The 15,821-nt window shown below is 39.4% G+C and overlaps 1 protein-coding gene across 2 annotated transcripts in view; it reads left to right on the top strand.

The window, feature by feature from the left end:
* Nucleotides 1-15,821, top strand: part of CCDC148 (coiled-coil domain containing 148) — an 82,496-nt gene that overhangs the window by 321 nt on the left and 66,354 nt on the right. The window lies entirely within an intron of this gene.

Genomic DNA, 15,821 nt, shown 5'->3' with positions numbered 1-15,821 from the left:
CGGGTGGTCGCCTCGGCGGGCTGCCTCCCGCCCCGCCGAAGGCGGCCTCGGAAGTCCTCGGGGACGGCGTTGCCGCCGCAGGAGCGGTAGCGGGAGTTGATTTCAGTTGGGGCTCTCCGGCGGTTCCCGGCGGGCCGTAGGGAACTAGAAGCGGGAGACCGGCAGTACTGGCAACGCAGGTTGCCCTGCGGGATGTACGGCCCTTAACTCTGCTTGGACCCTGACGGATGAAGTCAAGGCGTTTGTGAAACTGGAGGAATACTTTCTAGAGTGTCTTAAAGCCTCACCGTTTTGAAGCTTCTAGTACTGGCCTAACTCTATTTATGGCGTAGAGAGTTACAGATGGAGAAAAGCCTATATATCTGAAGATGGTGTAAAGCACTTTAAAAATAGGTTTGGGGTGAGAGGGTGTGCGTGTTAAATGCTGGGTCTTCCTTTTGAGTTAAGGGACCCTTCTGAACACAAAACCTCCCTGTTTCTCAGGGTCTTCTGACTGATACCGCTTCCTCTCCTGCCAGCCTACTGCTGTTCCGGTTGCGATAGGACACTCGCCACTTCATTCACTAGTATGATGATGACACTGTAAACGGCTAAAAGAAGCCAAGACCAAATTGCCACTTGAATCTTCCCAGAAGTGCATGTATTCTTGTTTTACTCTATTATGCTTTTGCCTTTTATCTTTTCCTGATGCTTGTGTAGCGCACCAAGAAAGCTCCAGATATTCTCCTGTAGGCAAACTTGTATTTGGGGTGTAATTCCATGAGCAGCTCTTACTGTCTTAAGAGGTTGTCTGATTCAACCCCCTCCCCTGTTGCACTGATGCAGACTGTGTAGCAATCCTGCTGAAAAATAACCGTGAAAATGGTACCTGCATTTTTACTGGTGTCTTTTTTCCATCCAGTTTAGTGTGCAACGGAACGCACCATATTTTTATCTTGGCATAAGGACGCGTGACAACTCTGATGTGGTTTAATCAGTGCTGATGCTACAAGTTGCACTATGTCCTTACCCTCTGTTCAGAAAGGAACTGCAGGTAAAAAGTAGGGGCTAGCTGAACATGGAGAGTCACTTATAAACTTAGAAATCACATAGTCCCTTCTCTTAATTTCCTACTTGGAATGTAACCTGCTACACTGGAAACTGTGTAGGCTATTGGTATAATTTTTAATCTCTGTAGTATTTGTTGCTATTTGTATGGATTAATACAGTAGGAACCCCTACAGTACAATCATATGTGAAATGGAGAACAGTTGGCATATGTAAACAGGAGTCTTGATTCCTCACTGCCCTGAAAATCTCAGGATTCCTACTATGTTAGGTGGATATAAAATGTTACCAGACCAGAATGGTGGCCTGCTGCTAGAAAATGGGAAACAGGAGTCCAGAGGAGTAACAGCAGAAACTTAGTAAAACAAAGAGTAACAAGGGTGAAATAAGATAAGCAGGGGAAGGGTCAAATGAGAGTGGAGAGCAAAAGAAAAGGAAAAATAAAATGTAAAATCAGAATAAGTAGATCAAGAATAAAGGGAGGAGAAAGCACAGAACCTGTGAGAGCAATGACTTTCATTAGTTGCAAGGTTGCTTCTACCAAAGGTGTACTGGATTAATTAAATGAACTTCAAATCAGTCTCAACTGGTTTTAACCTGTAATTGGGATATTGTTATGTTGGCTTAGCTTCCACAGCTTTTAGAAAATGAAGAAGCTTACTTGCCTCCCCTGGTAAATTGAACTATTTCTGAATGTTACTGTTGTGACTGTGGAAGGCACAGTCTACTGGCAGGATGTGAAAGGTGGCATAATGCCATCTCCAGGCCTTCCAGACTCTGGGTGGCTCCAGGTGGCTGGCTGTAACCCTCAGCATTATTAGGAACAGGCTGTTCCAAGTGCCCTGTATCCCTGCAGAGCCATGGATTGCAAGGTCTCTCTGTATTTAGAGTTTGCCACTGGGGCAAGATGGGAAAGGGTAAGAAGTAATGGCACGAAGGAGAAAGTGATCTTGAGCCAGTTTGTTTTGGCACAATAGAAGTATAAAGAATTAAAAATAATATTTTTGAGGTCCTGTCAGATTTACAAATATATTGAGTGACTATCAGTGAAGGAAAGCTGTTTCATTCTATCTGGTATTAGTCATACAGTCGTAGCTTTTTTTAATTTGTTTTGGCACCCAGAGCAGCCAATACATTATCTAATTTGACTGCTGCGTATCATCAGGCCATCAATTCCCACCCAATTTATCACTGTACGGAGCCCAATAGGGACAAAATATCTTATGGAAAGGCACCCCATTTTAACTTTCCAATACAAAGAGCTGTGTGGTATACTGATTCTTTTGATTTCTTATTCCATTAGCTGATAGTAGCCTTTGTCAAATACATGTTTAAATTCTTATATCAATTTTAGGATCAGCAACAAACAAGTACTGTTTCTTTTTATTCACCTCCCTTAGGATGTGACTTGAAAGTAAGATGATGTTTCTTTTTCATTCTCAGCGTCATTTGGAAAGCACTGATTCCATTATGTTTGCAAATCTTATAAAAAAAATCTAATGGCATGTTTTCTTTCTGAACCTTCCTGGTTTCTTGTGAGCCTTGAATCTGCTCTCTTAAAATGATTGTGCTCGTTTTCTAGCTTTTTAGACGAGCAATTTAGTTAATGGGTATTTGCTGGTTGTTTTGCTGCTGTTGTGCTCCTTCAGTATTTCAAGTCATTAATATGTTTTTCTGCTTCGTTTAATCTATTCTGAAATTAATCCAAATTGGAGTCTTTTATATATATATATATATATATATATATATTCCACAGATGTTCACAGTCCTTGCAGAACACTGGCATGCCTATCTTTAATTTGGTGATTATTTCTCTATTTGCAAGATTACCTAGGTTTTCTCATTTGGTGTAAGCATGCAGGCACTGTGGCTAGAAAGTGGGAATTCTCAGGACAGAATGCTTGGTCCTTGGAAATGAGTGATTATGAAGATAAATGTCAGTCACAAAACTAGTGTTGCCTTTGTTTCTCTTTTTTTTTTTTTTCCTGGAAACTATTTAGTGCTACCTGTTTTATCTGTAATCTCTTACAGGTACTGAAATTACAAAGGTTTGGAAAAAAATAACTGGAGAAGAGAGTGATGCTCATGGCAGGCTAACTGAACAAATGAGCAGCTGTTTAGTGTTCACAGGGGAAATTATTTAGATGCGTGGGTTTTTTCCCCTCATTAAAACCTACAATTTGATTTCAAAAGTTACTGCAAGCCATTGTGTTGATGTCACAGCAACTAAGTCAATCATGATACAATTGACTTTGGGTAATTTGGAAACTGTAATTTCATTTGGTTTAAAAAGCAGTAAATGTTCTGGGGTTTTTTGTTTGGTTTTTTTGTTGTTGTTGTTGAACTGGGGAGATGTGGCACCTAGTAGAAGGTGTATTTTTGAAGTAGTAGTGGGCTGACATTTTGTTGTTTTAGCAAGGGTTTTTACAGAAATTTTAGGTTTCAAATGGTAGCATTCAAAATTACTGTTCTATCATGGGTATAGATTTCTCTCTCCCTGTGGAAAAACAAAATATCAAGGAAAACTGTTTGGATACTGCCAAGTTGTTTGCATTTTCATAATTTTTTTTTTTTTTCTTCCATGGCTTTGAAGCATCGGGTATGAATATTTGATTCTAGATCCCTCAAAGTGCTCTGCACGGCCACCGAGTTTCTGATTACACAGCCACTTTAATCTGGCTCAAGCCCAGCTGCAATGGAATGGGACAATGCAACCCTGTCATGATATCTCTCCAGCTTTCCTTGTGCCAGCAAATGTGATCGTGCAACTGTGCAGTGGGCTAGATTACAAAATTGATCCAGTTTCCCCAGAAACCTCCCCACAACATATGCTCTTATTTTTTTAGTTGGATCAATTTCCTGATCTAGCTCACTGTTCCTGCCTCTAATGCCTGCAGTAAGATATGTGCAAGTAGCTGCATATAGAGGGAATGGGGGACCTCCTCTTGTGGCAGCAATGTGAAGTGTTTTGCCCTGGGTACCTGTTTCAGCAAAATGGAGGCTTGAGGAAGAACAGCTTGCTGGACCACAGTATAAGCTCAGTTGCTGAGTTGATTCAGGTTTAAGAAAAGTAACCTTTTCTTGACAAAACAAAAGAATCCTGTACCAATATATTGATTCAGCTTATAGTGTGGCACCATGAGTGGTTTTGTTAATATTTTGTTTGGGGGTAGCATACTGTAGTGGGAAGGTAGGAAGAAGTGCCCTGTGAAGGGAAGTCCTTAAGTAAGCTTTGCTGCTGAAGCCAGCTAATTGTGAAACCAGCCTTCATCACACATGTGCACTGTAAGTCAGGGTTGCTCTTGGCTGTTAATGCATCTAACGAAACTGGGCAGCTCGGCAGCAGCCAAAAGGATGATTTGGTGAGAGGATGTGAGGAAAAGCTGAGTGGGAGGTTCAATAAAGAAAAGGTGATTAGCAGTCACTCTGTTCCGTGGGGTTTGAGGTCCTAAGCTTGTAAGTAATTTTTGTAGAAACAAATAACCTTAAAAAAACCCCAACAAACCAAAGCACAAAACAAACCCTCCTTCAGCCTCACAAACGAGCAAAAAAACCCCAGCTCTAGAGAATGTAGGTACTTATATCTCCTCAAGGGCAGGTGAAGGCCTGCTAAAATCCTTTGCAGTTTCTACAGACTGCTGCAGTTCTCAAGCTGAACAAAATATTACCCATCTTCTTACTAGGCCGTATTTGAGACCTGGAAAAAATGTTGAGAAATTTACCAAATTGTAATCTTTCTTATCAGACTAGGGATACAGAATTTCAAACTGCAATCTAGAGATCCTTATGAATAAGGATGCAACAAAGAAAATGTATATGCAAAAAGAAGATTGATTCTTATTTATGGACTGTACATTTCAAAGGGTTGTAAAGGAGAGGCTTCAGACAAGCATGCTTTGTTTTTTTGTACTAGGTTATCAGGCAACATAACACAGTGATTTAAAGTGAAGGTGTGCCAAATTATTCCCTGCACATAACTCTGCAAATTTGGCCTAGTGGAACTGGCAAAAGGTGTACAAAATGATACTGATGCTCCTGACAATATAACCTGCAGTGCCTTCTAAATCATATGAATTATCTATCCCTCTCGCTTGCTATCTCACAGGCTGCAGACAAATGTTCTTCTCTGACTCCAGCTATGCTACTGTCAGACAAAAATCAGCTAGGCTAGCTTAAGGTATGGTGATACAGAGTCTTTGGTGTTAGCACTAACTCACAAGGTCCTGCTTCCTCAAGTTCCTCTTTCCCCCCACCAATGACTATTAGCCCTGTTTGTGTGTCTTCACCTTAAGCTCGGTTTGTGAAGCAGTCTGTTAAACTGTGAAAGGACTGATGCAGAATTTCTTTTCAGTATAACCATAAATGTGCAAATCACTGCAACTGAGAAAGCTGTAGCTTCTCATAGGGTGTAATAGGGAAAAGTATCCCAGTTTAAGGAGAAATTGGACTTACTCAAACAGCGTAATATGTTCTGGAAGCACTGATAAAGAAAAACTGTACCCTCATAGAGTATAAATGAAACCAGCTGACTTCTGCCTGAAGTTCATTAAGAAATGCTTACACAAATTGGTCTGTCAGCAGAGCTGTGGGGAGGAGGCCTCCAGCAGTGGGTCAGTGAACCTTTCCATACAGGTTTGTTTTCTTAAAGAAAAAACATCAGTAACAAAGCTAGCGTGAAAATGGGGTAGGTGGAAATGCTTTAATTTAAAATACTACACGGAAGGCAAGAGCATGTGCAAAAGGCGAGGACAACTTAAAATCACTAGTTTCATTCTATAAAACAAAGAATTGGACTTCTGTTTCCCTTCCTGCTTTGAGAAAATTTGGGCTTCAGCTAGTTAAAGAAAAGAAAACTCTCATGACAGGAAACTGTGTATTTCTAATTGTTCATTTTGCAGTGCTGGAAACAAAATCACATCAGTTGGTTTATCTGAAGAGCGATCGCATGGTGATTTAACAGCAGTAAACCAGATACTTTGTACAGAATTTTTAAGCCCAGTCTTCAGTAGGTAACTTACTTTTTTTAGAGTGACTTGATGACTTCTGCGTACTCTGAGTGTCTTTATCTGTCTTCCGCTGAACTTCTGTTACTACTTAGTATTGATTATTTTGGTATCTGGTGGTTTAGTAGATGTGATGCCTCTTATAGGACACACCGTTCTGCTACAGCTGCTTTAAGGTCTATCTCCTTAACTATCCCTGCCTGTAAAATTACATTCTTATTCCATTGGCCCTGCATTATTACACATGGAATCCACCTTTGAAATTTCTGTGGTACGGTGTGTATCCTACCTCTTGATAAGAAGTCATTGCAATTGAATTCTTGCCTACTGCATAGGCATAACTTGTTACCAGAAAAAAGGAGGTCTATGCTTATTTTGTGTAAGACCAGATTGCCTATGGTGTTACAACTTCACTGACGCCTGTTGCAACTAGGATTCTCTGTATGAGAAGACCGGTGCCTGTTTAGTTCAGCAAGGTTATAAGCAATCAAGCACTGTGTATTGAAGGGTAAAGAGATGTTTGTATCTCCCCTGCAAAGATGGCTCTTTGCAGAAACATGGTCAGTCCTTCAGGGTGGCAGGAGGCCATCATTAATAGAGAGCACTTCAGTATCACCTTCCAAAGTGGGCCACCTGAGTGCCAGCCCTTCAGCTTGCATTGGTTTACTTTGCTGACTAGTCTGTTCCCAGGCTGTGAGCTCTGTAACCTCCTTAGTTTCTCCTGTCATTCAGTTCCTTTTAGTCTCCTGAATATCTGTTCTAAAGTATTTTCTGCTCTCACCCCAGTCCTTTCCTCCTTACTGTTCTTACACCTCTAGCAACACATTTTCTTTTCTGACTAAGCCCTCCTTTTCTTCTATGAAAACTGTAATGAAAAGATGCTGCTTTTGTAAAACCTTAGAGCTTTTAGGTTATGATCAGAAATTTATATGTTAGCTGATGACATTAGTCCTGTGAAACCTTCCTTGCTGGTTACTTACACAGTTTTGGTGGGGTTTTTTTGTGGTGTTTTGTTTTTTTTTTTTTTAATGTATGCTAGTTCTCTTAGAAATATAATTTACTTCCTGTTGTACATTTGTATAGTATCAAGAATATTTAATACTGACCCATATTTTACAAAATACTTTGGTGTGTTTAAGCTTACACATGCAGCTATGTGCTCTGTTGGACCCAGACTAGAATGGCCATTATCTTGCAGAACAGAGTCCTCAAGATAAAGTCTAAGTGCATGGGAAGAATGGCACCAAAACTTTTATATGGGAATAAACAGGCAGATATTTTTTCTTACACAATTTGGAATGATCTGTATGGATAATATGACTTTGTTCTGAAATATATTTTAAATGGTGAAAATACTGTGGGTTTTAATTTCCATACAGGTTCAATTTGAAGTGCTGTGCCTTGCACAGCTCTGGGTGCCACTTGTTAGAGAAAGAATGCATTTTCTTAAGTTACCAAGGTGATAGTTTTATTTATTCATTTTTTACCATGCAGTTAAATGTTCTAGTTTTACACAATCAAGAAGAATTAATTTGATTCGTTTTAGCAGTTAGAAGGCAGGTCAAATTTTGGACCAGGAGCATCATTTTGTTGATGCTGTTAAGCAAAGAAATCCTAAAGAAGAAAATTACTTCTCTCCCTACTTTTCTGCACTGTTAGGTCTAGTCCTAGCGTTCGTGTGAATCAGATCTTTTTTTGGTTTAAAAAAAGAAAAAAGACTATATCGGTTTTATATGGGTGGCTGAAATGCTTGGTTCCAAAACTGGTGGGCCTTAAGAGATAATGAAATTGCAATATTCTGTTCTGCTAATATCAATCTCTTTATAGAGTCTCAAGATAGCGCTTTGGCTTTGTTTTTCATTAATAGAAAAACTTTAAAAAAAAAAAAAAAAAAAAGAGTTAAGGCAAAGCCCAGATAGTTTGTTGTAATGTATGGAACGTTGATTCTGTGGCAGTTTTCTGTTACAGCATCTTTTCTTCTGTTGTGCTAAATGAGTAATGTAGATTTAAGTGTTTCATCTGACGGGTGCAATAGCAGCAGAGTGGCAAGTTGCTCACTCCACCATTACGAATATCCCGCTTTCCACATAGGCTAGCGAATAAGCAGATATGCTTTATGAGTCAGACGGTTAAAGGTCAATTTAACTATACATTTGTTATTTCTTAAGTAATGGAGAAAACTGTAGGGTGCTATAATGGATAACTCAGGCTCACATCTTTCAATTAATCTTTAAATGAATATGTTGAAGCATATTGCTTAATTTGTAACTTTTTGCTATACATGGAGGTAATACATAGGAAGCTAGATGGAACATTAATGAAAAAGTATATAATAAAACTCTGCAAATTTCTTGTGTTCGATTCCAAAAGTCTGTAAATGATGCCTCAGGATTTTTGCCTTTAGCTCAGCAAAGCAGGATTTTGTTCAGGATTGCCCAGCCACATGCCAGGAATCGCCCAGAGAAGTTGCGGATGCCCCATCCCTGGCAGTGTTCGAGCAACCTGGTGTAGTGGAAGGTGTCCCTGCCCATGGCAGGGGGGGTAGAAGTAGATAATCCTTAAAGTCCCCTTCCAACCCAAACTGTTCTATGATAATTAACTACTGAAAGCATCAGAGCATTTTCTCGTTTCATCCCCTCTTTCAGTTAAACTTTGAAATTGCCAAGTGTGCTGTCTGCAGCTGGCTAACTTTGGAGTGGGAGCATTTGGTTAGTGAAAAATGTATTGTGCTTGTTTTGTTTAAAACTACATAACAAATGCCAGCTGACTCGCTTGATTCAAGGTTGAGTGGTGGACACGGGTGACTTCATTTCCTACCCTTTTTATGTCAACTTGTCAACTTTTAAAAAATTTGCTTCCTTTCTTTTATTTATTTGTTGCAATTTTTTTTCTATATTAAGTGGTTTTTAAGTTTATTTTATCTTGGATTTGCTACTTAGAGTATTCAAAGACTAGAGGGGGAATAGTAGCTCTCTTGTAGTGTGCAGATGTTCAGAAAGCAGATGAGCTATTTCCCGCCACCCCCCCCCCCCCCCCCGCCACCCTTGCAGTGTGACAGGGTATTCCATGAAGCTGATTGTTTTAAGTGTTACTCAAATTGATCTTCCTACTTTGGATTAAGTTTTACTTAATGAGGAAGTAATGAGATTATCATAGACAAAAAGGACTGTGTCTCCTTTGGGAACGTACAATTTCTGATACTTGACTTTATTTCAAACAGATCCATAATTCTTTCTTTAGGGAATGCAAATTTAAATGATAATCAAACTGTGGGACTTCCCTAGCAACTGTTTTGACACTGAATGATAACAGTATTATAATGTGTATTTTCTTCCTGGGGAAAGGATTGACAGCTGCAAGATTAAAACCGTCTGGGTGGGTGCCATTTTCAGATAGGTAGTTCAACTAGAAGAAGAGAATGGATATGATGAAAGGATAAAGCTGGTTATTTGTTTTTTGTTTTTACTCCTGTCGTGGTTTAACCCCAGCCAGCAACTAAACACCACGCAGCCGCTCACTCACTCCCCCCCCACCCAGTGGGATGGGGGAGAAAATCGGGAAAAGAAGCAAAACCCGTGGGTTGAGATAAGAATGGTTTAATAGAACAGAAAAGAAGAAACTAATAATGATAATGATAACACTAATAAAATGACAACAGTAATAATAAAAGGATTGGAATGTACAAATGATGCGCAGTGCAATTGCTCACCACCCGCCGACCGACACCCAGCCAGTCCCTGAGCGGCGATTCCCCGCCCCCACTTCCCAGTTCCTATACTGGATGGGACGTCCCATGGTATGGAATACACCGTTGGCCAGTTTGGGTCAGGTGCCCTGGCTGTGTCCTGTGCCAACTTCTTGTGCCCCTCCAGCTTTCTCACTGGCTGGGCATGAGAAGCTGAAAAATCCTTGACTTTAGTCTAAACACTACTGAGCAACAACTGAAAACATCAGTGTTATCAACATTCTTTGCATACTGAACTCAAAACATAGCACTGTACCAGCTACTAGGAAGACAGTTAACTCTATCCCAGCTGAAACCAGGACAACTCCATGCTGTACAATGGAGTGATTCTCTGCCTCTGTTTCCCTAACAATAGTTAGGATCAGAGGGTTCAAACAACTGCATGTTAATATTCCTCCTCTTTGAATGGAAACATGCAATAGCTAAGCAATTAACATTTCCGTTAAACTTTAAAATCTAGGAAAAAACCTTTCACAAGATATTTAAGAAATCTCCGGATATTCAAAAGAGAGCACAGAAAATAAGGGGCTTCTATGTTTGGGGTTTTTTAATCAAGTTTGGATGTTTTAGGAAACATCTGTCCTAATATGTAATCAAAGTTCCCATTGATGTTGTATTCAAAGTTTTCAATGAAGTCAGTGGTTCACTTCTGGCTTTTAAGTGTATGCCCACTAGTAATTTACCTGAACTACTGACAGGATTGTAACACCTGCTGTTGCAAAATTAAGCAACCTTCATTTGCACAAAATGTGAGTAGCTGTTAAACTGTCATTGATTATGCTGTTAAATTGTGTTTTGTGTAGAGTTGATACAGCTTCATATTATTGATTTTACATTTAATAATTTGACTGATTTAAAACATGCACAAAAAGTTTTGTTTTAAATAACATGTCCAGATCATTAAACACTGTGCCTCCCCACCCAATAATTTTGCCCTTCTGTTGATTAGCAGCGGTTTAGCTGAGAGGAAAAAATGAAACTCATGACCCAAATCTGCAGAGATTTATGTATGCAAGTGACTTGTTGAATTGAGGTAGTGAAATCTAGGCTCCTTTAAAGTTAATGGTTAAACTCATTGGGAGTACTCATGCTTGTGGAATTGGGACCTTAACTGGGCACGAATCATCACCAGTATCAACATGTGACAGGGTGTGATTGACAGACTGTAGGCTTTGCTTTCTCCAGAAATGCTGACTGGCACTTGTAGAGTTTAATTTCTATTTAAATGAAAGGGAGTAGGATCTTGCCTTAATATTTGGTACTCCCATATTTAAGAATATACTTAAGTTATATACCACAGGCACAAGCAAGTGTTTACATTAAGAATGCATTGAAGTGTTTAGTTGAATTGGAGGCATAATCTTTTAAGAGATCCTATTTGTTATTACCTAAAAGAGTTCTGAATTGTAGTGAAATACTAAATTATCAACAGGAGGAGAAACAGAGGATTGGTAAACCTTGTGTTTTTTACTGTTACTAAAAAGATTTAGTCATGGCTGGTTGTAGACATAGCTGATTTAGCATTCTTGGGAACAGTTTTCTATGTACTAAAGGCTTCTGTCTGATGTCATGTTTCATCTTTTGTACTTTTTCTTTCTGAGATGCATCAGGACTTCCAACCTAGAGGCTGTACTGAAGTTTGAACAAAGCCTTGAAGGAGGCTATCTGAATTCAGGCTTGGATGAACTTTTATAGTATTGAAGAGGTTTTTAGATATATCAGCATTAAAGCAGAAATAAATTTAACTTGCAGTGCTTTCATCATTTTGACTGGTACATTTTCTAGTTACTGAAGGTAAAATACAGGTTTATACAGATCTTGCCCTTTCTGAAACCATCTTAATGTTCATTTTCAGTGTTTTAGTGAAGTCATAATGTTGAATTTGTGATAGCAGAAAAAAATGTCTGTTAAAAGGCTGAGATCAAATGCAGATGTATGATGTCATTGCAGAAGAGAGAAATGGGTAGGATGGAAGGGAATAAGCACTTATTTAGGGCTACAAACACAGTAGCCCTAAAATTACAGAAAATGGCCAGTAAGTTGGGTTTTGCACCAGTTCTGTTCCAGCAGATGTACTCTCCTGCTTTCTTTTCAAAGGAGATGAAGCTAAGGTGAATATGTGAAGTTTTGTTAAAATGCTGACATTATATCAGAAACATGTCAGTAGAAAGAAGAGATATTAACAATTTGCCAAAGGGATAAATAAATAAACCAGATGGGTAGCTGCTAATCTTACTGGTATCCGTAGTTACTTTTCAAAAAGGACAGCATTTCTCGTGTTGGAAGGAGCTTGTCATTTAAAGCTGGCCAGATGGACCCAGATTAGGATGATGGTTCCCAAAATGTGTAATACAGGAGAATGGCTCTAACGTGGCAGCTGGGCAGGGAACAGTAATAAAAGGTTTTTACAGAGAGAAGTGGGTATGATGAATCCAGTCATCTTAAAGCTTTCAAGTACTCCCAATTTTTCATCAATAAGTTATTTTTGCTCTCATATAGGGTTAGATATCACCGTGTAGTATTCTCTTCCCGAGTTTATCAATAGAAGTAGTGCCAGGATGGTCAGAAACCAAAAAAAGCAGGCAGGAAGAAGGCTGACTGTCTACAGCAGAGGGATATAATTTCTTTTAAGCTTGTGAGAGACTAGATTGTTAGCTCTTTGTGCAGTTAGTTTTTCTAAAGACAGATGTTTTGTCCAGCCTTTACATTACTCGTAATTTTGAAATGTCTCTTCAGCCTGATTTGTTTCATTTAACCTAATAAAATCTTGACCCTGCTAAAGGTTTGGTGTAATAATGAAACTGTCCAGTGGTATCCCCTTTCTCTTTATTTCCAGCTAAAGTTCCTGACCTGTTTTTCTTTTAATTTATTTTTAAGTCCCACGCTGTTGTGCTTTGACCATGTACAACAGAGATGGAACAGGTACTGTGAGCTGATGGTGAAGGCAGGAGAATAACCAGAAGCCAGCTTGGAAATCACACTGGGAATGAAAAGTACAGGTTTGTCTGTGCAAGACGCTGCTCATTCTGTCAAAGTTGGATATGGATTGCTGATACTTATAAAAGATAGTTTGCATCCTCCTATGCAATTGTACAGCACGTAATACTAATTGGCAGAGCTCCCTAGTGTGGCTTTTTTTCTTCTTCATTTAGAGCTTTCCTCCAAATCTGCTGAGTTGTCTAGTTCTTAGTTCTCCAGCTAAAATGCGCCTTGCCCTTCCCCTGCTGCTTATGTCTCCAGGCTTGGACTCCATGGTAGTAGTATCTTCAGTAAAAATGCCATCCTGTTTATCATAGTATGGGTGGAGAGGGAAGCCCTTCTCCATTTGTGAGAAGTTAATCTGATTTTTGCTGTTAGTTACAACCCCTGACCAGTCCTTGCATTCACACGGTGGCAAGAGGTAGCTCCATGTCTAGTCAGTGCTCTCAGGTACTTGAACTGCTCTATTTCAGCCTGTTCTGCTTGTTCTTGAGAACAAATCTGAGCTTAAACTTCATTGCATCTCAGGTATTTGGAGACAGGCTTGCACTCACCCATAGGCTTTGAAGCACCTTGCAGAGTGAATAGGAGGAAGGCCTTGGCTTGTACTGCCTGTTAGCTTGGACTTAAGCTTGCATCCATCAGTGATGTGGGAGCACAGCCATCCTGGCCTGGTGTGCTTCACATATGCCAGCAGTGTTAGGGCAGACAATCGTCCAGGTGTTTTCCTGGAAGGTTGCAATGTTATATGACACAAAGCATTAACAGCTTTATAAGTACCACTTAGGATCAGCAAACAAAGCATGGCATGCCCTAGCTGCTTTGGATCAAAGCCTTGTAGGGCACTGTGGACAAAGTCAGTACCTCCTGATGCTGTTGTCCCAGGGGGCTTCTGGAGTTTTTCTGCTTTACAGTCTGACCGCATCGGGGCAGAGCCAAGAAAGGGAACCCAGACGGATTTTTTTCTTTTTTTTTTTTTTTTTGAGTTATTGGGTAAAGTGTTTTGGGTTAAACACTCAAATGACATCTCATTTTGGTTTAGGATGTTTGGATGTGAGGTGTATGCACTATTCAAAAACCTTTGAAGTAGATTATCCCCTAATAAGTATGGATAAGACAACCATCCAGTATGTAGGAATCCCTGTGGTTCCAGCACTTAGGAGACCCTTCAGAAATGGCATTGGAAACCCAGGTTTTCCTCCTTCATGCCTCTTTATCCCTAACCGCTGGGATACAACATTTTAAGGAGGAAAAAGTCCTTTTCTCTTTTGTGAATGGTACCCAAATTTCCTTGTGGCTGTATTCTGAAGAGTATTTTTAAAGTTTAAATGCTAAGATGTCAGTCTTCTTGAGTCTTTTCTTAATCTTTCTGGTCACAAATATTAAATGGCTTGACCAAGTTCCTGGAGAGTGTTCAAGCTGCATTTTATGGATGTTAATAAACTAATTGCTAAAAAAACCCACAGAAACAAACCTATTCCCAATGAAAATACACTATGAGTACTAGAGCAAAAGAAGTGAAGTTACTCTTGTTCTAAGGAGTACTACTTACTGAATAATCATCCTTTAGAAAAGAAGTATGCGAATTAAAGTTATTCTGTTGTAATCTGTGAATGTGAAGATATTTTTAAGGCAGTGAACTCTTACTGAAACTGATATTTCTGCTCTTTAAGTATTTTAGCTTCAAAAACACATAGTATATGGAAAAATCATTAGCTGTAACTCATTACTTCTGTTCAGGCAGCTGCAAACCTTTAAAAATTAATAATTTTCATCATGAAATTTAAAGTCTGGGTTGTAAGCTGTAGTATTCATTTAGTGCAAAATTTCAATTGAAGTTGACAGGAGGCTTGCAGGGTAGAGGTTGAGGAAGCACCCCCAGAATTAACCTACTGCTATCAATCAAACTGGTAGTCTTTGAACCTACAAATAATTCCATCTTTGTAAAAGTGTCATTATGATGTAAATATACCAAGGCTCACCCTAAATTGGTTTCACTTCCCCTTTTATTACAGACTCCACAACTAGGAGAAATACTAACAGATCTCAGAATTTAATGAGAGCATTGACATAATGGAAATTACTCTTTTAAGGTTATAAAATGCAAAAATTCCGATGGTCTCTTCAAGAGCAAAAGGATGAAGGCTCTTAAAAGCACCGCCAGATGTATTGAGATGCAAAATCCAGTGGCTCTTGTTAAAAACTAAAACACCCCCTGAAATATTTGCATTACTTTCCATGGACTGGAGTAGAAATGCAAGAGAAAGTAGAAAAAAATTCTGCTACATATGATTTTCCATGGGTTATGCTTGTAAGAATGTAAAATGGAAGTAGGTTTTATGCTCTTTGAAATTGCTGAATCACAGTTCTTCCACTCGGCCCGGGGAGACTGAGATCAGCAGGGATTTCCTCAGACTACTGATGCAAACCCTATGCTCGAAGAATACTGCCTGACAGCAGTTTGCCCGAATCAATAGAAAGTATCTCTACAGTAAGACTGGTATGAATGAATACGGACTGTAAAACTGATGATGGAGGCTTAAATGCCCTTTCTAAGGATTAACCTGGTGAGAAGAGCGGTCAGAGAATCTTTTGAGGTAAATTGTATACTTTGTACCACTGTACTCAAAAATACCACTGACTTACCTCTCTAACTTAAGCATGGGCAAGTTGGGTGGCAAGAATTGCAAGTGCTAGCAGGCAAAGCAAAGCCAGTTTTCATTGTTGCAAATCTCTCATTTTGACTTAGCAAGGAACTTTGATGTCTTGCTCTGTAGTTAGGACCATCCCATGTTGTGTTTTCCTTTGTAGATATATTTTCCTCTTTTAATTTGAGAAATTCTGGCAACTTGGTCGAAGCTGCTGCTGTCACTGGGATGTTACAAAGCTAAAAAGTCAAAATGGTTCCACAAAGCGTGTACAGACAATCTGCTTCAAGTCTAACGCAGATATATTTATTTCTGTTTGCAGAATCTCAGAATGTGGTAGCCTGGCTGATATCTCTAAGGAAAATCAACATTCCTGTGTAAATATTAACCATAGTACAC

This window comes from Harpia harpyja, chromosome 7 (genome assembly GCF_026419915.1).
Source record: "Harpia harpyja isolate bHarHar1 chromosome 7, bHarHar1 primary haplotype, whole genome shotgun sequence".
Lineage (NCBI taxonomy): Eukaryota > Metazoa > Chordata > Aves > Accipitriformes > Accipitridae > Harpia > Harpia harpyja.
Note: the sequence above shows the minus strand (reverse complement) of the source record. Positions and strands in the feature narration are given on the sequence as shown.